General features: G+C 41.3%; 1 protein-coding gene across 1 annotated transcript in view; it reads left to right on the forward strand.

Annotated features, from left to right (window-relative positions):
- The window catches only part of LOC104558822 (glypican-5), a 350,414-nt gene that overhangs the window by 107,913 nt on the left and 217,670 nt on the right, over positions 1-24,831 (forward strand). The window lies entirely within an intron of this gene.

Genomic DNA, 24,831 nt, shown 5'->3' on the forward strand with positions numbered 1-24,831 from the left:
TGCCCTGAGGAGAAAAAAAGAGGCATTAAGAATACAGCTGTATCTGTTATCATCACAGTCAAAGTACAGACCAGTTTTTGCAGTGAAGTGTGCCAGTGGATCGGAGCCATTCCATGGGATCCTATTGCCTCTCATCACATTGCTTTGTGAGATGTGTTTTGTGGTGTGTAAAAGGTACAACCTCTAGCATTCTGTTTTCTTGCTTTCAACCAGTTTTCATGGTTGAAAATTGTTTTGTGGGAATTCATGTTCCAATGTTGAATCTCTCTGTTCCAATGTGGAGCAGAGAGGTTCAAACTACAGGCTGTCCCACCAAAGAAGTTCTGATTTACACAGGGCTCTGCTTAGAAGTTTAATATTTCAATGTATATTGGCATTACAAATTAATGGTAGAATCATATCTTTGAAGATTTTGGCAGCAACTGCAGTATTCTAAATACTAATGTATAGTGGTTGTAATACTGATTGAAGTTGTTGCTCTAAAAGCAGCAGAGAAGTTGAGGGAATATCAGTGGTTTTAATTGGTATTTCTGTTTGAGAGTCCTTTCTTCTGGTAACATGTTGCTGGATACACACTCAACTTTTAGAACAAATAGATTTCTGGCAGAAAGAAAAGAAAGAAAAACATTTTCTGTGTTAACTCACTGAACAAAAAAGTAGATTGAAAGTTTAGGTTTCATTTTTATCTTGTATTTAAAAATAGTCACTGAAATTGCTGTTAGAAAGGCATATAGGGAAAACTGTTGCCAGTCTGTGATGTTCTTAAAGCTGGAGACGTGGAAAAGTTTCAGGTTTGAAAAGAGTAGGAAGCTGGAAAAAGTAGCAGGAAAAAGACTAACAAGGTCTTTCATATTTTGAATTAAAAAGTGGGGGAAAAAATAGAAGAAAAAACTAATTTACACCCCAAAAACATCATTTAAAAAAACCCCACCAAACCCTGAAAGGTACAGATGTAGTTAACACATTAAATGGGCAGATTAGAAAATAAGAGTTTAAACTCACATGCTTAATCAGACAGCAACATGTATGTATTTAGCATTTCTGTCACAGTATTGATTGCTCTAAAAGGAGGAGACTTTCTGGACAGCCTGCACTGCCAGCAATGCTACACAGCAGCACACTGGCAAATTCTACTCCTTTCATCATCTGTCTTATAGGCTGAACTTGTCACCAGTTCCCCTCATGTGAGGAATAAACCTGTCCTGATGATGCCTAAAGATATCTTTCTCTTTGCTCTTTCTCCTCTCCCAGGAGACCCGACAATTAAATATCAGCAGTGGTAAACAGCTCAGAACTCAAAATAGAGCCTTATTCTTAACTCTGTGTCAGAGAATAGGTTCTGGTGGAGCTCTTTGTGAACTTGAATTTAAGGTTCCTCAAGCTGCAGAACTTGCAAAAGGCTGTGATTCCTGTTTGCTCCTTTCTTCTTGCATTTCACACTGCTGCTTGAAAGCTGAGCAGTATTTCTGCTGCCTCCAGTTGGGGTTAACACTCTTTAGGAAAAGCAAACTCAACGTTTTAAAACAACTTGACACACAAACAATGGGAAATTAGTGCTCAGAATTGTGCTTTGAATCAGTAGAGTGGGCACTTGAGGTCTGTCAGAGGAGCTGATAAATGGGATTCCCATGGTACTTTTAAAATCTTGTTGTAATTTTCTGGTTTGGATTTTGTCATGTTTAAAGCAGTGCACTAGCAGACCAAAGAAAAAGGTTGTGCTTCCAGTAAATGCACCATAAAAGGAGCCAGGTAGTTTCTAGCAGTTGGAGAATGTGTTTCTAGCCTGGTCTTCAGATGAACAGCAACACGTGGCTTTGCTAGGAATCCTTCTAGTGTTGATTCAGGGTCTTTGAAGACATTAGAAATACTTGTACCAGGATTGCTGTCCTTCTCTTAATTACTCTTTTGATCACCTTGTTCCTGGAACAATACTTGAAATAAGACATAGTCTGTGAGGCTAATAAATGGTCAGAGTACACAAAGATAAGACTGGAGCAGAAAAACTGGGAAAATATTTAGCAGAGTGTAGCAAGCTTGGAGAAATCTCCATGCTGAAACCTTTCTTTTCTGGCAGTGTGTCAGATTATTATCTCCATGCTATGTCATCAGAAGTGGTTGCAGGAGAAGCTGTCAGCATCATGCACTGCCAGGACCAGACACCTAAGAACTCTAGAAGGACTGAAGGGTTAAGTAGTTGAGTTCTTCATTATGATACTTCATTTTATTGAAGAATACTCCAATAACAGATAATGGAAAGAGGTGAAATGTGAAGACATAGCTGTTGTTTTTAGCAAAATAAAGATTTCAGAAAGGTGTAGCTGGTAAACTTGTATGTAACAGTGAAATCTGGAGGAGCTGTAAGCAGATGAATGTGACACTTAGGGAGAGGAATCAACATACTGAGAGTCTTCAGAAGGAGATAACAAGCATGTAGACAGGGTAGGCTGCTATGATCTGCTCAGATTTCTGGTAGGTATTTGCTGAGGCCCTTCACACAAGGCTGGTAGAGGGGAAGATAAGGGCAGGTACTAGATGGTTGCAGCAGAAGGAGGTCACCAGTGGCAGTGTGTGGAGTTTGTGCTGGAACCTGCGTGGCTCATCCATCATAAAAGACCCATGAAAGGGAGGGAATACTGAGGTAAGAGCATGTGCTGATGATAAGTTATCCCGGGTGGGGAAGACAGGGCTGAACTGTGGCTAATTGTGGGAGGAACTTGTGGCACAGAATAACTAGGCAATAAAATGGCACATGAAATTCAACATAGGCAAATGTAAAATGATTCATGTGAGAACAACGATGTTATGTACAGAATGGTGTGCACTGAGGTGGCTTTCACTGCTGCAGGCACGTGCTGTCTGCAGTTCTGCTGTCCCCCAGGCTCAAAAAGCTCGAGTGCAACTGCAAATGTACAGAGGGAATGGTGAGGAGGAGGATCAAGGGCACGAAATGGATCCTCTGTGTGGAATGAGGTGCTCCAGTCTGGCACAGAAAACATAGAAGGGAAACGTGGTAATGGCCTATAAAAATTATGTATTGGGAAGATGCTGAATAGGGATTTGTTTCATTATGGGCACAATGGACATCTTCTTAAATGAACAAAATGACAGCTTGAAAACAGAGGTTGGTCATTCCCTTGCTAAACTTGTGGTTAAACTGCGAAACTCCTTGCCTCAGGATGTTTGGATGTTTAAGAAAATGAATGAATTCATGAGCAAAATCACCTCATAGAAGAGCAAGTTGTAAAATTGCTATCTGAGAAGGTAAGAGGCAGCCAGGTACCACATCCAAGTCTCTTCCTCACGAAAGCTGAGGCAGAAGGTTAGACAAAAGATTTCTCCTGGTCACTCTTAGGCAGCCACTGCCATGGACTTGTGTTTTCTATGGACTGAACTGCAGGAGCATTCCTCTCCTCAGGAATATCTCTTGAACTAAGCTAAACACTGTCATTGAATCCCTTTCTGCATTATACCTGGCCATCACAGCTAGATAGGATTTACTGTTTCGGGTCTCAGCCTCAGAAACAGCAGGTTAACACAATACAGCACGCAAAGACTTGCCTGAAAATCATCTTGAGGTTTTCAGTTGACATCAGCTTTGCAGCTTTGCACAAAACATGCAGTACTTTCTAGAACTCCTTTTTGCAAAGCTTGGCCTTTTGTGAAGTCTTAGCTGCAGTAGAGTTGTCTTATCAGAGACTGCTCTTTCTGCTGAGAAGGGAAAGGGAGATGTGGTCTCACTGGCCAGCTTTTGGGGTGTGCCTGTGTACAGCAGATGAGTAATCCTGTTGTAAATATCACTTCAAGGCAACTGTGGTTATGAGTGCTGCTTTAAGGTTAGATAATCATTCAATCTTTCCATCTCTGCCTGCATACTTATCTTCTGCAGTTTCTATTTTGAGAGATGAAACAATCATAACTAATAAACAGACAGGCAGTCAGCTATGTATAGAAGGACTGAAACACTATGTGAGTACTCAGCATTCATTGCAGCCAGCTCTAGGCACTGCATACACACCCTTCCCAGTCTTTTGCCATGGCTGTGCCACTGGTTCTGAGAAAGAGGCTAATTGCAATCTGAAAACTACCAACTGCTCAGACTTCCAGGCTAGAATGTGGAAGTTGCCCAGTGCAGGTTCATCAACCACAGCACCCGCCTTTCAAATGTTAGTGATGGTCTGCTCCTTTATGTCCAGGCTAAATCCTCCATCAGAGACCAGAGACCATTGCTCCCCTGAGCCCTGCTAGAAGATGCATTCTCAGGGCAGCCCCCAAAGATATGTTTCCCAGTTATTGCCATATAAATGGACATAGGCCTTTAGCATGAGCATTTCAGAGATATTCCTGTCACATGAATAATGTGTCAGGAGCTCAGGATTGTTGTAAGTTGAGAGGTCTGCTTGTGACTCGTGTTAGGAGTGCAGCTGGCTGTGTGTGGGGACTGTCCCACAGAGGAACAGACACTAACCTCTTATGTTGCTCCTACAGAAAGTGCTGTCATTTTATGTATTGAAATTTAGTGGCTGACAGATGCTGGTGAGAACTGTGAGATTGCTGCCACCATTTCAAATCCCTTTCCATTTAAGGAACGAGCACTTGCAATTACTTTGATATACTCTAAAATTAACACCATCTCTATTGTGATGTTCCATAAGGAAAAAGCTGGTAATGGAGAAGGAAATGTAGTGACTGGCTTTGTCATTAGCAGTGGTGGGTGCTTGGGATCTCTGTAATAAAGCCTCTTTTATTCAGGTGCTTGAATATGCTTTCAAGCTGTGTCTCCCCTGCACAGTGGGGCTGGATCTTCACAGAAAGGGCTGAGGCAGGTAGCCCAGTGGCCACACTGTCTGTACTTTGAAGGCTTTACTTCAGACTTGGTCTGGTGCATTCCTGGTCACTGAATACTACTGTCATCCTTGGAGTGCATCATGAGTTGTGTTGAAAAAGAATCTGCTTCTCAGACTGCCTGCTGGTAACCTGGGCACCTGCATTTGAAGTTGTTGAAACTTAAACTGCCTCAAATGATAACTACTTAGAGACTTCACTCAGCATATATATAAAGAAGTTCATTTAAAAAATTGTTCTCAATGCACTCTTGGGGCAGTTAATATATGGTGACAATTTTGGAGGCAGGCAGCCCCTGAGGAGGAGGTGCTGTAGGTGTAGTGCTTCAGAGCCCTCTGACTGGCTCAGAGCTTTGCTGCTTTCTGAAGAATTCAGCAGAAATCTCCCATCCCAGGGCTGAGCCAGCCTGCCTGTGTGAGATGTTTGAAACCTAATGAGATCCCAGCAGGTCCTGACATGGCTGCAGATGGTAACCTGAATCCAGGCTCCTGGCTGCTTTTGATGCTATGTTTTCCATTTCCAAACCCCAAAAAACCCAACTCAAACCCCAGTTAAACCTTCAGGTTGACTCTGGCTAAGAAAGCTTCCAGAAGTTTGCCAGAGAAATTGTTCCTCCAGAGAAGCAAATCTGAATCATGACCATCATGTGCAGCAGCTCTACCTGACTGTTCTCTAAGCAAAAGGTCGTGGTGCTTCTAGACCAGTGAGACATTTTACAAGTTACTCAGAATTGGAAGGTTAAAGAGAATAAAGAGTGACAGGATTGCTAGCTGCCTCAGAGGTTCTGGGGTCTCTTCAGGTTCCTCTTCACATCACATAGGCATTTTTCCACAGCCAAAGCTAGAATAAAAAAAGGTCAATAGGGTTTTGAGGGACAGGGAACTGCTAGAGAGAGGCCAGTGCAGGGCCACCAAGATGATCAGGGGACTGGAGCATCTTTCATAGGAGGAAAGGCTGCAGGAACTGGGGCTGTTTAGTCTGGAGAAGAGGGGACTGAGGGGAGATCTCATTAACATGTATAAATATCTAAAGGGTGGGTGTCAGGAGGTTGGGACATCCCTCTTTATCTATAGTAGCCAGCAACAGGACAAGGGGTGATAGGATGAAGCTGGAACACAAACAGTTCCACTTAAACATAAGAACAAACTGTGTCAGTGTTTGAGTGAGGGAGCCCTGGCCCAGGCTGCCCAGAGGGGCTGTGGAGGCTCCTTCCTTGGAGGGCTTCAAGACCCACCTGGACATGTTCCTGTGTGACCTGATCTAGGTGAATCTGCTTCTGCAGGGGGTTGGACTGGATGATCTCTAAAGGTCCCTTCCAACCCCACCATTCTGTGATTCTATGAGCAGTCCAGTAGTAGCAGAACGCTTCAGAAACCCTGTCGATTAAAAACATGTAAAAGGAAGAGTAAGTGGCATATATTGGTGTTTAAATCTAAGACAGTTCTGTTTCTCATTGTCTTTTAAGTCAAGCACTAGTTTGAGTAGCCATATCCTGGGTTTTGCTGGAATTACTCTCTCGTGAAACAGAGCAGCTGTAGTGGCTATTCTGGCCTACTGCTCTGCACTGCATCTGTGCAATGGCTTAGTGACCTCATGCAGAAATATTACATTGTCTCAAGAAAAAATGAACATTGCCAGGGTTTTTTTTTTGCTATAGTCATAAAAATCTTTCCAAAGTAAATGCACTGCTGCCTTAGGTCCTGATGGCTAGTCAGTGTTTCATCATGTTCTGACTAGGGCTTCCAAAAATATTTTGAACTCCTGAAATGAAATGGTGTGTTTCCTGTAAGGACAAAGTTAGGAAGTTCAAGTCTTAGCGAGCAATGTAGTAATTTATGGTGTTAATTGCATTTACATGAGATCTCTGTTAAGTCTCCCCTATTGGCACTGAAACTTAAGTCTGTTTCTGATGTTTTCTATCCACAACAGACAGAGCAAAATAGTGCTAAGCTTTGTTTAGATTATAAATTAGAAGACAAACCTGAAAAATGTATTCCCTGTCCAGGTTTTTGCATGTCCTTCCTTGACACAACTACATTTTGAACACCAAGCCCTCTGTTTCTGTGATCAGCTCCTTACTGTACAACATCTAATAAGCAGCCTATATGAGTTTGGTTTCTCAAAATGGTTTTGAGAAGAGCAATATTCTGTATTCTCTTCTTTCAGGTAAGACAAGGAATTCATAGAATGGTAGGGATTGGAAGGGAGCTTTAGAGATCATCCAGCCCAATCCCCCTGCTGAAGCAGATCCACTGTAGTTACAGGTGCAAACAAGTTGCATACTAGTGACTTTGAAGCACACTGTCTTCTAATGTCTCAGTTTCACCCTTTTGGGTAATGCCTTTTCAAATGGAAAAATCAAATTCTCCCCCTGATGCTGAAAATCCAACAGCTTTAGGAGAAACTGTGAAATGATGACCACATGTAAAATATTGTCAAACATAGAAATGCTGTGAAAGGAGAGAAAGGGGGGAAGAATTCTTCTCCCTGTTGCTAGGGTTATTCTTTCCTCATTTTTGGCAAGTGAAGCCTTTCTAGACTCTTAACTGGTCGTCTCATCAAATCCCCATGAACCAGTATCATGATTTTTACTCTTAACCCAAGATTTGTGCATTTATGCAGCATAATAGAATCAGAACTAACCCTTCAAGAAGAGCTTTCAGCATGCTTTAAGCCACTGTAATACTTGTTGGGTTCCTGTCTGCCCATTTCTCATCTGTCTGGCTTAGTGGTTGTTGAGCTATAACCATTTCTAAGTTGGAACCTATATATGAAAGTTGAATCTGAAAAGAAAGCAACTTCATTTGGAGCAGGGAAAGAAAAACCTTTGTGGAAATTACTCTGGGGAATTTTGTGTTTGTTGCTTCTCAATTTCAAGAGGAAATCTCCTGAGTTTCCAAAAGAAATAGTCTTTCCCTTACTGCTAGTTAGCTTTATCTGAAACAGTCGAGATGACAGTAGAAGAAACAGATTCTGCTGGTCAGTCACAGCTTGCCATTGCACAGGGGCAGATCCCATTATTGTTGCAGATGAGTCTCTTCATGTGTGTATGGGTGGATTTTACTTGGCATGTGTTTCCTTGAATGTGGCAGACCTTCTAATTGGTCTTGCATTAAAATGTTTGAGATGGGCTGAAATCTTCCTTCTCGTTTCTCCAAATCTGCCTTGGTTACATAAAAAGTAGTAGAAATGTGTTACAGTCACTGAAGCCTACAGGTTTGACATGTGGTACCTTGATGGGATGGGGGCCAGTGGAGATCATTTTACAGCAGCTGCTTTTCAGATTGGAACCACTTTCTCAGGAAATGTCAAGTGTAACCTTTTGAGGTGAAAAACTTGCATATAAAAATGGCTTTTCAATCAGATTACTGGATATGCAAGAAAAGGACTCTTTGTGACATCCATCAGAAAGCCACACTTCTTTTCCTTCCTTCTCTCCCTCTGTCCTTTAATTGTTTCTCTTGAAATTTCATGTTGGGTGGAGGGATTAGGGGACACCTGTCCACAGGCTTGAGCAGATCATGTCATGGGTTGTTAGGCTCTTGGGTGCTGTGCAAGCTGGTTGAGCAAGGAAGTGGCCAAGCACAGCAACTTTCTTTTCTCAGTGTTTTCCTTTGGAGACTTTCAGTTTTTATGAGTTTAGCACTTTCATTTTTCCCTTTCTCTTTCCTTAGGCTCTAGTAAGCAGCCATCTGGATATGGAAAATGGATCATCATTTAGCTATAGCACACTTTAGAAGTGTTCTTGTGTAAACAGTTCCTGGAGATACACTTGTTACAGTAGGTTGTAGAATGCTCTACCTTTTTTTGCAGTGTTTTGCAGGTTTTAGGTTATTTCCCAGGACTTGCAGTGTTTTTCTTGGTATCTTTTTTTGTTTGTGTCTCTTTTTTTGTTGAAATCCTTTAAAAGAACCAACTTCACTCTGTTGGAAATGGCTACAACATAAATTTGCCTAAGCTTGCCCTTCAAAATGATGCAGAGCTCTGACAGGCTTTGAATGGCATATTGTGACCTTCTGTCAGGACACATGAGGGGTAAGTGTTAAAGTTCATTGCTATGCAAGCATGTAAATGTTAATAAGGCTGCTAATGACCTCCTGCACAGCCTGATAGGGAGAGATGGCAGTGGTTAATAGCTACCCTTTATTGCATGTAAACTCCTCGTGTGGCCAGGGCACCCCAGTTTGGCAAGCAAGTTATACTGGGACAAGAACAAAACAATGGGTAGTATTGGTGCAGTTACAGTTGAAACCTTCTACTTAGTGCTGGTGACCTCTGAAATCCAGACTGCTGCTCCCAGGCAGGTTATTGTGAGCGCTTGGAACAGCTGAGTATGGAAAAGACAGAGGAAGATAGCTCAGAGTCTTCCTTCAAATGATGACCAAGTTCAGGTCTGCTGTCTATGTGAATAAAGCATCCTGGAGAACTCCATGACACAGGTTTGAATTTGCACCATGTTCTTGTAATGTCTGTCTTATAAAATAAACAGTAGCACCTCTGAGAATATCTGAGTGTAGAGTTCGTGTGCACAGGTCTGTGATGTATTTAAGGATAGAACATGATAGTTTGCTCTTGGTAAAGCTTGCCTTTTAACATGAGGAAGCAAAAATCCAGCATTGTGCAAGCTTGGAGGAGAATATTCACTTCTCTGGGCTACTTGAGGAGTTTGGGAGTATTGTGTTCTGCTACCTGAATTGGTCTCCTCTCTACTTGTGAGGCAAAACAGTTAAACAGCAGCAAAGGACAGCACTGGGCCCTGTTTTACCAGTTCACTTTTTCACATGAAACAATAAAGCCTTCATTTTTGGTCACTGAAAATTAGACATTTTGCAGGAGTAAAGGCAGAAGTTGCACATATAAACTCTTTACTTTTCTATTATAAACATAACATAGTTTATCTGCTCTACAATATATATCCATATGAGTTTGATCAGGTGCAGATGAATGGATCAAAACTGACTCTGGAGGTCATGCAATACCAGTGCCAGGCCACAGAGTGTGAAGGAAGAAAAGGATTTGTAGGAAAATCAATTGTAGTGTAGGTTAGTGGAGTATATGGAGGTCAGCTGTGTATAAGAAGAGGTGAGGTAATGGGAGGAGTAGGACTTGGTTCAGAGAAGCTGGAAAGAAAACAGAAAAGAAACAGAAAAAAAGCCTGGAAAGGAACAGAAAAAATGCTGAGCTGATTGGAGTAATATTTGCTGAGGTGCCCTGTTCTAGGGCTCACACCATCAGGCAGCAAAAACTGTCATCAGCAGCACTGCAGGAAAGGCACAGAGGCAAAAGCCTCACTCCTGTGGAGTGCTCTGGATTAATGCTTGATTGCTAAGAAGGAAGTTTCTAGAATTGGATCTCTGGGCTCAGTCCTAAGGAAAAGCCAGCATATTTAATGCTCTGGTTCTACTCTTCCCTGCTCTGTTTGGGAGTACTTTGCAAATTACACTAAAGCCCCAGGAATTAAAACCATATATTCTTAGAACTGTAGCTACCTTCAGCTTGGAAGGGAGCTGAGGAGGTCTCTGACCCAACCTCCTGCTCAGAGGGCAGGGGCTGCTGTGAGATCAGATTAGGTGAGGTTCCCCAGGGCTTTATCCAGTATGGTCTTCAAAACCACCAGTGATAGAGACAGTGTGAGCTTGTTGGGCAGCTTGTACTTCTCGACTGTCCCCATAGTGCAAAAGTTTTCCCTTTTACCCAGTCAGAACCCCTCTAACTCCCAATTTTATCTGTTGCTTCTTGTCTTCTCCTTCTGGCTATAGAGTGTTTGCAAACCTCAAACACTCCAAGGCAGTGCTGCCAGCAAACAAGTGCCAGCTTAGCAGGTTGTTTAGTAGTTATCAGAAACCTGTGTTCTTTTCTGCTTTTACAAGGTGAGAGACTTCACTGTTGATGGGAAGAAGCAATTGTGTTTTAAACACAGAGCATTATGCACAGAATAAGATTAGAACTGATCTTATTTCCAGTCACTAACCTGTGGTACTTAGATGAAGTACATATTGTATAAATAGTGCCACCACAGAGGACTGTACTAGTTTTTAAAAGATGCTTACAAAGCACAATCTATTTAAGAGAACATGGGAGTGTAAGGAAAGAAACAGGATAGAATCTAGAATATTTTTGTCCTTATTGTTTCTAACAGGAATAAATTGAATTGCAAGTCAGTTTTAGGGAGTGTTTCTTTAAAAGGTGTTTGCCAGCTTTCAGTCAGGAGCAGAAAATATGACCCAAATGAATTTTTGCAAGTGAAGCTGCTGCACTGCATCTCAGCAGTTGTAGCAAACAGAAATATCATTGGTAGGCAATGGAAGTTTTGTATGCATGTAACTCATATCAAGTGATTTGTTGTGAAAAGGAAGCAGATAAATTCACCCAGCAATCTGTGTTCTATCTGCAAAAGTTATTAAAGTGCCATATAATAATGCCTGTGTATTTTTCTGCTGCAAGATCAGAGGCCAACATAACGAGATGATACTAATTGAAGAAATTACATAAATAGTGCCAGAAAAGACGTCACTAAAACATCTCCTGGGGGTTATGGGAATATATATATGTAGAAAGGAATGTCTTCTCTGGTGATTTGAGATGAATGCCATGTAGGATCCTGTGGTTAGATTTCTCTTCTGCCTCTAGTTCTAACTCTATAAAAATTATGAGCTGCTACATCTCTAATCACGTGAGAGAGGAGAAGGGATTGTCTTTCTAACAATGAACAGATGTGTTACAATGCCACTAAACAGCAGAAAACTCCTCAGCTGTATTTTTTTGATGACAGTCTCACTCTGAAACACAGAATGCAGAGAAAAATGGAATTAGGAGAACTGCTTCCTACTTATGAAATGGTGCCAACGAGTTTCAGTTGTGTTAAAGACTTTTTGAACACATGGACAACAGGAAGGGCCAGTTGTGTAGAAAGCTGTTACACATCATCAGGCTTCTCCACAGTAGTTATTTTTCTCCAGGTTGGGAAGATGTATTTACTTCTTCAGTCAAGGGCTATTTCTAATTTTGCAGAAGACATCAGGCACAGGCTTTCAGCCTCAGCTTTGTTAAAGAACCAGGGTACACAGCTGAAAAGTAGACATAAAATACCCTGTGTCTCATAATTGCTTGCAGCTAAGGTACTTCTGCTGGAGAAAAGCTGTCAAGATCCAAAAGAGTATGTTCCACAGCCACTGTACTGTGCAGTGTGAGCTGATTCTCCTTTGAATTCCAGACTGAACTTTAAAAACAGAAAGGATTGTTCCTTAAGAAACTTTCACAACCCTGATGCTGCAGCCAGTCAGAGCAGCTTTGTGACTTCAGTGTTTGCTGTGTGAGTGTGCATCACCCTAAAGTACAGGCTGGTTCAAAGCTGGATACTGAAAACACACATTGTTTTACACTCTGCATGCATATACAGCCTTTCTCCTTATGCTTTATAGCATTTTAGAAGCATGCATCATTAATTTCAGTAGCAAGCCTTCCCTCCTTTCCCTTTCCATTGTGCAAGCCAGCCACGGGAGGGAAGAATGCTTGCATGCATGCCCATGTTAACTCTGCAGCATTGTATTAAAGCTTCTTGTGGTGATTTAGTGCATTTGTTGAAGGATTTTGTGAAGTAGTAGAATCCTGACCAAATGAGGAAAGAATTATTTGCTCCTGCATTGTATGAAAATTCTTCTCAAGATTGCTGTTTGCCTTTGCAAATGCACATGGAGTTTCCATTGTGGAGGAAAGATGTGTTCCTCTGCTCAGCAAGTTGCTGAGAATTCTTTTACAGTTTGGAGCAGAAATCCTGTTTCCTGCTGAGACTTTCTGTTAGTAATATAGACTCTAAATCTCTTCACTCCTCACTGCAAAGTTTTAAACTGTCAAGGCAAATCTTCACTATGAGCCATACTGAAAAAAAATGAGATGAGGAAAGGGACAGAAGTCAGTGATGTTTATACATGGCAGCTGCCACAAGACAGACCGTTTGGCTGGATGTCATCTGCACTGATCTTTGCAATTTAACCTGTAGGTCTATATGCTTAAAGACTTTGTGTTTTTTGCTGTTGTTTGGTTGGTTTGTGGGGTTTTTTTTCAATGCGAAATTGCTTTTTGTCCTGTGTTTCTGTGCACAGTATACTGGTAAAGAAAAGCAAATCACCCTGCTGTGGTGAATGCCTAGAATCACAGAGATTCCCAAGGAGCCTGTTAGCTCTGGGGGGATTTGTCACCCTGTCCTGCTGAACCTGCTCTGGCTAGAAACTATAAAACATATCACATGTCAGTGAAAGGAGAAATGAGGCTGCTGTGCAGCTCTGTGGCTGTGGTACTCAGCTGCTATGTATAGCTTTGGTATAAATCTCAGCTCTCAGAAGTATGTAGAATGGAGTATTACTCTCCTGTGTGGAGGTGTTTGCATTTTCTCTACACAGAACAGGTGAACTTTTAAAATACTGATATTTTTGTCAGAATAAGACCAATATTCCTGCCTAGTTCTATCTCAAAAAAGTGATCTTCCAATGAAACATGGTTGTCTAAGCACGTTTGCTGCCTACATACAATGTCTATCTAGAAATAGTTATTATCTGTTCATACCCAGAATTTGGAAGCTTATTTCCACTGAAGAATTTGGGGTATGATCTGAACAATATGTTTGTGAGAACATAATATTAAAAAAAGGCAAATACTATGTTTATTAAAAACATGACTAATTACTTCCACATAGAATAATTGAGAGAAAAATATGGATACACTTGTCCAGCTGTGAGCATCCTTTTGAATTACTTGTACTGTACTTAAATTACCTTGGACAAACAATGTGGTTTGTAAGTCAGCTTGAAAGATGCAAGTCCATATTAAGTGTTGACCTCTAACCTTTCCAGGCCTTCCATCTAAAATTAGACTTTAACCTGGTGAACTGCAGAAATTAGAAGGAAGATGGAGAGGGATTTGAGTTTTGAGAATCAGCAGCCTTAGTCCAAGGAAATGCATTTAAAATGTTGTCCCTGAGATACTAAAGAATTTCAGGGGATGTATTGGCATTTTGGAAATGCATCAGGAAATTCAATTTTGCTAAAGAAAACCATCAGACCTAGTAGTTGATTTGTGATAGTGGAGCCTTCATTAGCTGATTGGAAAATGCCTTAGATAATAAACGATTCACTGCTGCAAAAACACCTGAGGCCAAACCCAAACCAACTGTGGCTGTATTTTCCATTTCTGTAGAGGCAGGACAATCAGGCACAATTAGTGTCCTGTAGCACATTGCCATGGTTTCTCCTGTGTTTTTTCTTATCCCTTCGACCCCTTGCTAGGGTGAGGGAGAGGAAGTGATGCCACCAAAGCCTGTAACAAAGGCAAAAGTAAAAGCAAGGAGCCACTGCTGGAGTTACTGCTGCTCAGTCATGCATTTGCTTTTGCTGTATTTGCAATACCTGGAATACAACACTGTGAGACATGCTATAGCTGGTTCCCCTTGTGTGTTCTCAGACACCTTGGCTGATCTCATTAAAGGTAAACTTGGGTTGTCTGGATGAGTTTATTTGCAGCTGGGCTGCAAGGAGAAACAGTTGAGATCTTTTATGTGTGGTGGCAGACAGGTTACCCAAAGTGTGGGCTTTACAAACCATGCTCTTGTAAGCAAGAATTCAACTACAGGGAAAAGTGAATAAAGGGAAGGTTATAATTCAGAGATTCATGTGGGAAATTAAGAGATGCTGAAGATCACAGACAACAGTAAATCTTTTGCTGGGCTCCAGTATAATGCTGCCTAGCAGCCTGCTGGAACATCTCCATGGTTTGTGTAGTGAGAACTCCCTTCCAGAAACCCCTCCTGGAGTTTGTTACATCGAGTAGTATCTTTATGGCATCTTTGGGAGGGTGGTTCAGATGTTCAGCAAAGGGCCAGATCTGACTCTGCATCAGCAGAAAACACAGAGCACATGTCAAAGCCTTGCTTTGCTCTCAAAACCCCGAGTTCAGAGTTTGCAGCCAAGAAGTCAGGTGTTAGGGAACATGAAGGAGGTTATAATACCCTCTGAAGTAAAGGTGCTGTGAGCTGTCAGTAATCTCCTGTTGCTGATGTTCTGGAGTTAAAAAGCTGTATCCTATTCCTAGTGCAAAGTATATGAGGGCTGCCAGGGCTCTGTGAAGGTGTGAACGGTGTTATTGCTGTCACTGGTGTCATAGGGGCAGAGCTGGAGCAAACCAGACTTTTTAGAGGGGAAGAAATGCCCATATGCTTATGGATGTCATCTTTCTAGTGTAGTAATGCTGAAAGCACAGCCTTCTGGAAACACTAAGTTGAAACAGTCCATGCTGCAGGTACAGCAGTGCTGTCTCTTATCTGCAGGAATGAATTCCACTGTCAATGAAACTCTTTGCAGAGACTGTTCTTTTTAAGCTGAAGGTGTAATTTCTGTTTTGCATGACTACTCATCAGCTCTGATTGCTTCAGGGAAGAGGTCTGCTTCCCATCCTGCCATGAAGGCATTTGCCAGTAACAAGGTAGGGTGAATGTCAAGGGAAAGTTCTGCATTCCTCTGAGAAACCACCATGTTTCTGTTGGGAGCAACCCCAGCTCCTCCTGAACCTCTTCCAGCTGAGGATCCAGCAAAGAGCATTGCTGAGAGGAAGGGCTCGTGGCAGGAACGTTCTGCCTGGTTTGTTTGAAGTGTATCACCTGTGCTGTTGGCACAGTGGGTGTCACTGCTTTGTACCCACTGGCCAGTGCTGCCTCTTCATTGCTAGCCCTGGAGTTGGGTACAGAAACATGCAGAATTATCTTGATGGAAGTAAACTTTTAAAGCTTCCTGCTGCACTAATTTAAACTGTGTGGAACTAATGTAGTGTGTGCTGATAAAAACCACTGGGAAAATCCTTTCTGACTGATCCTGTAGGACTAGGCTGTCTTGTATTTTTCTCCTGAAGATAAAGTGATTTATTTTTACATTCACTAAGCAGGTTTTTGCCATTGAAAAACCAGGTTCCCAACTGCATCAGGCTATAGCTGTGTTTTAATTCCTTCCTTTTTAATTCTTGGGTTTTCATTTAGTAATGTGTATTGTCTTGAGTTCCTTTGGTATTCTTTTATCAGCAGAGTTGTGTGTAGAAAGATTTCAAAATACAATAGTCTCCTCTAAAATGCCAGGTGAAGGGCTGTGCTTTTAGTGTCTTCAACAAATCTGGCATCATTCTCTTACAGGCTTAGTTCACAGCAAAGACTTTAAGGGAAAGTAACGCCCTGTGATTAAAAAGTAAACTTTAGGAACACAAAACCTGGGTTGTTAGGGTAGTAGGATAGACTTACTGGTATTGTGTGAGGTAGCATCTCTCTGTTCTGGAATAGGGCTTGTTTTGTGTTAATTTCCATACTTTCACCATTCCTCTTAGACCCAGTAAGATGGGGAACACTGGCTGTTGGTGTAGGGGGTTTAGGTGCTTCCATATGGTTTGAACTCAGTGGAAGGCACTTAGAAAAAGCCAACATGTTCAATGAATTTGGTACTGTGCTCCTATGGTAATAGCTCCTTCTGGCCAAAGCAAGATCAGCTGTCATATAATTCAGTATGTGAAGAACAAGGGAACCCTAAAACATTTATATTCTCCATGGAAAAAACAAGATAAAGCAATTTCCCAGAAACAAATGACCAGGATACAGTGTTATAACTGATGTGTCCAAAGTCATGCTGAATGTCTGCAGCAACACTGGCATAAAGACATCTCTCTGCTGAGTCCTGGTGTGTTGCCTTAGCTTAGCACTGCATTGTTCATCAGGTAAGGTAGCAAAAAGATGACATTCAGTATTTTTTATCTTTATTTTAAAGCATATTTAGCCATGAGATTTTCCTCAGAATGTATGGTGAGATGGAGTGGGCTGTAAACAGACTGGATTGAGTATTACTTTGTGGTTTTTTATCCTTTGCTTTGACCCAAACTTTAAAGATGACACTGAGCTTCTCTCAGCCCCCACGGATTGTAGCCATGTTACAAGCCATGTCCATCAACTCCCTGCATGTGTGCCCAGAATGGGAATATTGCTTCTCATGTGATGAACTGCACAGGTCATGGGAAGAAATCTAACACAGAAAAAAGGTAAAAATATTAAGAAGGTAGTAACACTGTTGAAAAAGAAAAGGTTAGAAAGCAAGGTGAGACAAGATGTGTTCATTTGTACCTGAGTTTCCTTGTTGGGTGCAAAGGCACTTCCTCTGGAAGACTGGAACTTTGACATATTCTAGGAGCAGAGGTCCTAAGTGAGAAATGCTCCCTCTGCCACGAGAGAGCTTATGAAATTGTTGTCCTTTTTTTTTGCTTAAGAAATGTTTATTCCCAGTTGTTTGTTGACCCACAAAACAATGTGAAAACTTTCCCAGCTCGATTCCCTAAGTTTCCTTCCTTCCTTCCAGCATTCCCCGTTGCCGTGCTGGTTCTTTCCCTCGGCTGGTTGTTGACTGTGGTGTCAGTTACGTGGCCACCAGCCCACCAGGGCTGATGTGAAGAAAACTGCAGTTGCTCAAGTGCTGAAAAACAATTGGAGCAGCTGTTAGAGCTGACCAGGATACAGCCTTGGGGAGTTGTGATTTTACAAGCACTTGAGTGCATAAACAAGGCAAGTGTGTGTCTTTGGCAACACTGATATTTCTTGTTTCCTAGCCATTACACTTGTTTCTTAAGGCTTGTGGAGAGCACAAAGAGCAGCATACCATTTGAGTGAAAAGCCTGCATTGCAAGTTGTCCATCACAACAGTAATGTTCAAATAAGTTATCAAGTAGCCAGAGCTTTGAATCTCATTGACAGAAATTGAGATCCCTCAGAAAACTTGTGAGTGAGCAATTGTGAAGTGATGGTGATAAATAATGCTTAGGTGACCACTTACAAAGTCAACTATTGCAACACACATGTTGCTGGTCGTTACTTGAAGCAGTGACATAAACGTTTTACAGCCTTTCATAACCTGTGGTGGAATCACCGAGTAAAATGTGAATTGAATTAAGTTGAATAGATCTAAAAACTGAGGAGAATAGAAACTAATGTCATGTGTGTTTTTTTAGATGTGGATTGAATTAAATGCATATATCTGTACCAGGCAAGTTCTTTGGAAAAAGGAACTATCTTGAGAATTCCAAGTGCATTGATTTAGTCAATTTTATGGAATGGCCACACATTGAGATTTGGCAAAGGGCCTAAACCATCTTATTGCCTAGGAAGAGCTGCTGATTGCAAGCAGACTTGGAATGTAATGAAATTCCTTTCTAATATAAAGATGTTTGAGTTGCATCCTCACAGGCTGATTTAATTATTTACAGAGTCTGTAGAGTTCTCTACATAAGGGCTTGCATTAGGTAATAGGACTTGATCCATCTTAAAAATGAAATCCTATTTGGTTTCTGTAATGCTAATTTGTGTGTGAGTGGTTTCAAAGTATTTACAGAAAGCTCTCTGTGTAAATCAGTGCTCTTTGATTAATCCAATTGCTCACATTGTATTAATAATCAGTTTTACAGCTTTTCTGTGTGGCAGAATTAATATCACTGACACTGAAGTTGCTCCAAATAACAGTGTCTGTGTCAGTAATGCTAGATGAGTCTAGCAGTACATTCACACAGGATAAAGGACTTCAAGTAATTGAGGTAACTGATTAAGATGGAGTGGAACTGTGAAATTTCGTTGTTAGCTTTTAACGATGAAAACAGACCTCTTTTATTATGCAGTGTGGATAATACCCTGCTGTTGAAACCAAAGTGCATGACTCTCTGCAAGTTACCTTCTAAACACACACAAGATCAGACACTGCCATGCAAAGCACTGTATCAATGACTTGAGCTTTGACTTAGTTGTTGATGGAAATTTAGGTTACAGCTCGGGGGGAGTGCTTAATCCTGTGTGCTAAGGCTTTAGTTCTACCTGATTCCAAACTAAAACAACATGCTAACCCAAATCTGTCCACTGGTCTGAGGGTGGGGTTTGACAGCGTTGTTGATCTAATGGTTATCTGCTAGCAAAAGAAAGGTGGTATCACTCCCTTCACCTGCCCATGGGCTCTTACTCTCTTCCACCTTCATTTCAATTTGTTATTGTTCTGTGGTTGCATAATGAGTTGGTTTAGATTAGGTGGAAAATTAGGGGAGCAAGGGAGGCAGTAAGAGTGATGCAGGAGGGAGAGGGACTGTGATTTCTGGCTGCAATTAGGTGTTGCATCAGGTGATTTACACCAAAGCACACATCAGTTATAGACACCATGGCCCTGCAATGAGTTGTGATGATAGAATGGGTGGAAAGCATGGTCAAGAGTAAAGAATTTGAACAGGATGGACAGTGGCTCCTTAAGCTGATGTGTTGCCAGGAAAGGTGGTTGTGGAAGTGCAGTCTGTTAAAGATCTTGTTGAGAGGCTTGTAGAAGCTAATGGGTTATTGGGGCACTTAAAGATCAACTTGTGTCAAGTTTGCTCTTTGAGATTGCCTGAGGGATGTTTAATAGCTTAGGAAATGACAGTTTAGGCAATGTTGTGTATAACTGAAGTGGCTGATAAAAATTTGCCATTTGAGTTGCTGATCAATGTGTAGATGTACTTGGGAACAACCATTGATGTAATGATGTACTTGGGAACAACCATTGTCTTAAACTCCTGCACTTAACACAGGTTTTAGTTATAGAGGATGTTCTAAGTGATTGTAACTGTCATGTGAAGTGTCTTTTCATCAGCCTTTCCAATTACTGTTATGTCATTTTGCTGTGTTATTCTGCTGGTATTGAAAAGGCTGCATTTAAATCATAAAGATGAACCATTTAGAGGATTACAGAGTTTTTAAGACTCCTTCAGTGACCATGTTAAAACACATCTTAATTTATCAACAAAACACCATGGGAAAACAACATGTTAATGCATTGGCTGTATGATATGAACCTGCAGGCCCCTTTTAGGTGATAGACCATAACACCTCAACATTTACTGTGAAGCAGCCTTTTTGATTTAAAGTATTCTTGATTTAAATAACTTTGTATTCATGCCAGTCACTGTGCTAGAACCAAGAAGTTAAACAATCATTTGCTGAAGTGAATGGCATCTTTCCTCCTCTCTGAAATTAACTAGTGAATTATGTTAGGGTTTGAAAAACATACCCAAAAACATTTGGCATAATGGACTCTCTTGGCAGCCTTTGATCTTTTTTGGTTTAATACTGTTTAAATCCACAAACAGCCCTGTTTTGTGTCATGGGACATACTACCAGTGCTGAGAAACTTGAATCAATGAATGAAATAAGCAAATGCATCTGTGCTGGGAATCCCAGGGAAAAAGGTCACAGAGATGCTACAGATAATTTTGTGGCTGTAATGGTCTGTAAGCAGAAAAACCCGTGGTGTCATTATGTTGTGAGACACATAGTCACTCTGTGTTTGGTCCAGGGTATACTGGACCTAGTGTACATGTGCTCTGTTAATTCATGCCCAATAAATTCATCATGCTTCTGTGCACTGGTCAGATTGTGTGTGGAGATCTGTGCTGCATGTTTGATATGCAGGTGTGTATGATTGTGTGTGTCCACTGGGCATTTCTGAGTCTTAGAAGTAATAATCAGTGGGAAAACATATTTCTATATTCAGGATGACAGTTGTGTGGGCGAAACCAGATATGGTTAAGAAGCCCTGAAGAGTAGGGTAGTTTGATGTAAGCATCAAAACCCCCTTGTGTCACACACTATAAATCTTCAGTTTGTCCAAAGACTTCCTTGGAACTTCTTTGCAGTAACTTCATTACAGTAAGATCTGCTAAGTAGCAATAAGTTTTCCACACAAGCTTGATCTGATGTCAGTGGCACAGCTTTTGTGAAAAGCTCTCTGCAACGTTCCTGAACTCCAGCTTTTTGGGGGGAACCTGTCTGTTATGGTCTTTGTACTGCCTCTGCATGAGTGAAACTGCAGCATCTCATCCCAGCAGAAAATGCTGTTGGTTTTAGTACATGATTGCTGTTCCATAGTAGCTGGTTGAGAGATGTTGTTTTATTTTCTTGTCTACCAAGGATTCAAACTTTTTGTGATTTAACTACAAACTAATGGCATAGAATGCTTCATTTCAATAACCAGGCATTAAGAGGTTCACAAGTTAGGCTCTACATTTCTGGTTTTGCTTATTTTGGTATTCTCTAGTTGAAAATAAAGCTGCTTCTTCCTTTGCAACTTATAAAACCTTTGAGTCAGACTTCTAAAACTTTGAGGACTCTGTTTTGACTTTGATCCCACAGTGGTAGTTTCCAAATTGCCTTCCTGTGTTCATAAGCATTATTGTAATCCTGTCAAAAGTCTCAGTCTGGTGAATACCTGTTGTTTCTTGTCCCTGAGTGCACCAGAATTAAGGCAATAAACTACAAGACGTTTTTGGTGAAGTGACTATGAAATGATGAGACCTGTTAAACAGTTTGTTGCCTGCCACTAATGTCCAAAATCTCAGAACATGTTTAGAAGTCACACTTTGAATCAACTAAATAATAAAAAGCAGAATACACTAGAAAAATGGAGTGACTCAGGGAAAAAAAAGAGCATGGATGCTTTTTAGATGAAATTTTATACTTCTGGACTGCTATGCCAAAAGTGTGTCTTCCTTTTCCCAGCCTTCCCAACATGCACATAGGATAGAATAAAGCTGCTAGAAAAGCTTTTTCTTTGCTGTAGTTAACTGAAAAAATCACCAATGCTCTTGGCAATGGCTGTTGGTTGACAGTGGTTGTCTGGAGTTGTATTTGCTCCCATTGTGAGCTTTGTTAGGGAAGGTTCAACCTGTTCTAAACCACAGCAACTCTTCCTTTGTATTTCTTGCAACTTATGGGAATGATGTTCCAGTTGCTCCATACTTTTTCAAAATCTGGATCTGGGAGTGTGCAGGTTGGTACTGGAGCTCCAGATGAATTGTCTTTCTGCATGTGAAGTATTAGGACTTTAAAACAAGAGGTGGAGGCAGTGCCCAGGTTCTCAGCTGGATTAGAATGATTGTCTTTTGGGTGAAAGTTTATGGCTGTCAGGGCTGGCACATTGAGAGTTAACAATGGGACTGCAACACCCTATTTGTGTCCATGTGTATGAGAAATTTAGTGTTATTTATTAGCCATTGTTGATAGGTATGCATAAGCACATGTCAATACACATAACTGATCCTAAGCCTATTGGCAGCAGTAGTTACAGAAGTGCTGTAATTAATGGGAAAACAGGGAGGACTCTGCACATCTGATGCTATGTGAAGGTGGATGTAATGGAGCAGAAATGACAGAGCATGCTCATGTGACACAGTAGCAGATATTGCTCAGTAAAGTGAAATTGTGGGAAAGCTGGTAGGAAGGCATTTTCCCTGAGAGCTCCAGTCGTCTGTAATGAAGCTTGGGGGTGTGTAGATAAGCTTAGTGGTGTTTCTCTCTACAGGGGATGCAAGAGAAGATAGCACAGAGAGGCATTTATAAGACACAGATGCAGAGTGAAAACCAATGGCTGAGAAAGCCATCAGGCCAGCTCTGGTAGAATTCAGGCTGAGAGATGGGGACAGAATGGGAGAGCCTGCCTGATGAAAGGAGGCAGAAAGAATATGGCTTAGCTTAAAGGAATGAAGACACAGAGGAGCTGTGATTACTCTCTATAAATACCTTGCCACAGAGGGAAAAGTTATTGAGATGGAAAAGATTGTTGGCAAAGCCATATAAGTGGGTGTAAACTGAAGAGTGGTAAATTTTGTCTGAGAGTTAGATGTCAGTTAGATGTCAGAGAATGGCTTAGGATTTCAATTTCAATCCTGTGTCCTAGAAGGAATATTGATGTATGGAAGAGAGCACCTGCTTCATGATGCTGAATGTAGGAGAGCAGAGATTTCCAAGGTACTCTGGTGGAACTGAAGTCCTGCTGCAATCCACTCCCTTGATTTCATGTGCAGGAAAGATCAAAATACTAAGGAGGGAGGAGAGGTGTAAGGCAAAACCCACCATAGAGCCTTACAGGAGGGCTAATAACCAAGGAGGACATTTAGCACCAACTCTCCTCAGCTTGGGTTTATCCTCTGTTTATTACTACTTCAGCAGATCCAGGTAGTTAATTGGCACCCATGGTTTTTGATTTTTCCTTTGTTCAAAGGACAATAAAGCTTAACAATGCTGTAGGTTCTAGCCCTGCAAGAAAGCTATCATTGCTCCAGTCTAACGTTTCCTGTCCCAGCAAGGACCCCTAAATCTCAGCCTTTGCTGCCAAGCCTTGCCCTGCGTTGCTAGAAGAGAAACCATTGAACAAGATACATTTCCCCACCTTTCCCCTTAGCACAGATTTACTTCCTACAGGGACTGCTGACTGTAGATCACAAATAGCTGCTTAAGATGATCAATGGTTTCCCTCATTAAAATGAAAATCTAGTTATAGGCTGAAGTGTGTTTTTGCTAGATTTACTGTTGTGATAACCCACAGAAATGTTTCAGAGATGGTTGCCACCAATTCATTTTCCTTTATAGCACAAGCTGGTGGAAGCTGACAGTTACCATGGTTTCACATGGCTCAACATTAGTTCCCCTGGAAGAAAACACACCCAACTTGCCTTGTTTTTTCACAGTGAATGAGGCATTGTTGTGTAAATGGAAATCCAAACAGATAAAGGAATTTGAATTGAAAAGGGATTTCAATGTCTTCATTGAAGATTTTCCTCAGAAGGAAATAGCTGTTCTGTCCCCTGCAGGAAGAATAAAAGAGGTGATTTGTAGGGTTTAAATCAGGGGAGAAAATAAGCAAGAAGCATGATGAACCTTGGAGGGAAACAGTGTTTACTCCTGTTGTGATTGCCCTGGATGGTTTGATAACATTATGCACTTTGCATCTGTTGAGCAGGATGGAGAACCACACACTTTTCTTTCATAGGTACCTGTGGATGTTCTCAGTTTCTCAACAGCTGAGCACACTGTTGCCCAGTTTAACAGTGGCCAGGACCTTTGCTTAAGGTGGAGGAGAGGGAATGGAGGCATTAATGGTCTACATAGATGTAATTGATCAGATCTGACAAAATGCCTTTCTGCTCATCCTTTCCCTGGGTACTCCTCGTGTGTGTGCTGAGATCTGATGAGTTCAGTCAAGGGGACGGGAAGACTCATGTCCAGTAAAGCTTTTCTACATTTCTACCTTTTCCCCATTAGACATTTCTGTCTGTGTAGATCTCAGGACTATGCAACAAGTATTTGCCACCAATTAGAATTGATGCCTTCTAATTGATCTCCTCTCCTCAGAAGATGAGTTGCACTACAGCATCGTGTGTGAAAGCTTTAGGCTCTTTTTAGGTTGATTAGATTTCAGTGATCATTAAGATTTGTGTGGAAAATTGATATGGGCACTGCATGATGTATTTTAGATAGAGTCTGCACTTTAGGTAGTTGACTGTTTCAGTGGCATCAGGTGAACTTGTAAATGTGAGAGGATATTTGAAGTCAGCCTTCTAAGCTATTTCTAGAGTTACTATCTTGGGGTTTATGGTATGTCACCTTAATGTATGAATTCATTATGCAAATGGAAGAGTTGCTTTAAGTGCAATAGAGTGATGCTCTGTTTGCTTGTGCTTTTTTCTCTAGTGTTTTTAAAGTTAGAATCCAAGGACTTGTGTTGGTTGATGAAAGAAGTGCATACACAGGGTATGGATGCAGATCTCTTAAGTATCAGTTGATTGATGGTCGTAGTTGTAGGAAGTAAAAGTCAGTGTTGTTAGCAAACATGGAGACAAATACTTATGTCTTTGTCATGATAACACATATAACAAGTGTTATATGCAACGACTAGCTGTGTTTGTTGGAAGATGGTGTGTATTTGGTAGTACTACTGCACAGGAGCAGGCTGCAGCTTTGTTCCATTGGCAGGTGGACTCTGCTCTGGGTGAGAACTGTCAGAGTGTTTCACTGACCATCTGTATCCCAGCACCCCTAGCCAGGGAGCAATATATGAGCCTGAAGCTGGACTTTTTGTAGAAGAGAAGAAATGCCACTGAAAAAACAAATCTTATTTTGTTTTAGCCACTGGA

This window comes from Colius striatus, chromosome 12 (genome assembly GCF_028858725.1).
Source record: "Colius striatus isolate bColStr4 chromosome 12, bColStr4.1.hap1, whole genome shotgun sequence".
In the NCBI taxonomy this organism is placed as follows: Eukaryota; Metazoa; Chordata; class Aves; order Coliiformes; family Coliidae; genus Colius; species Colius striatus.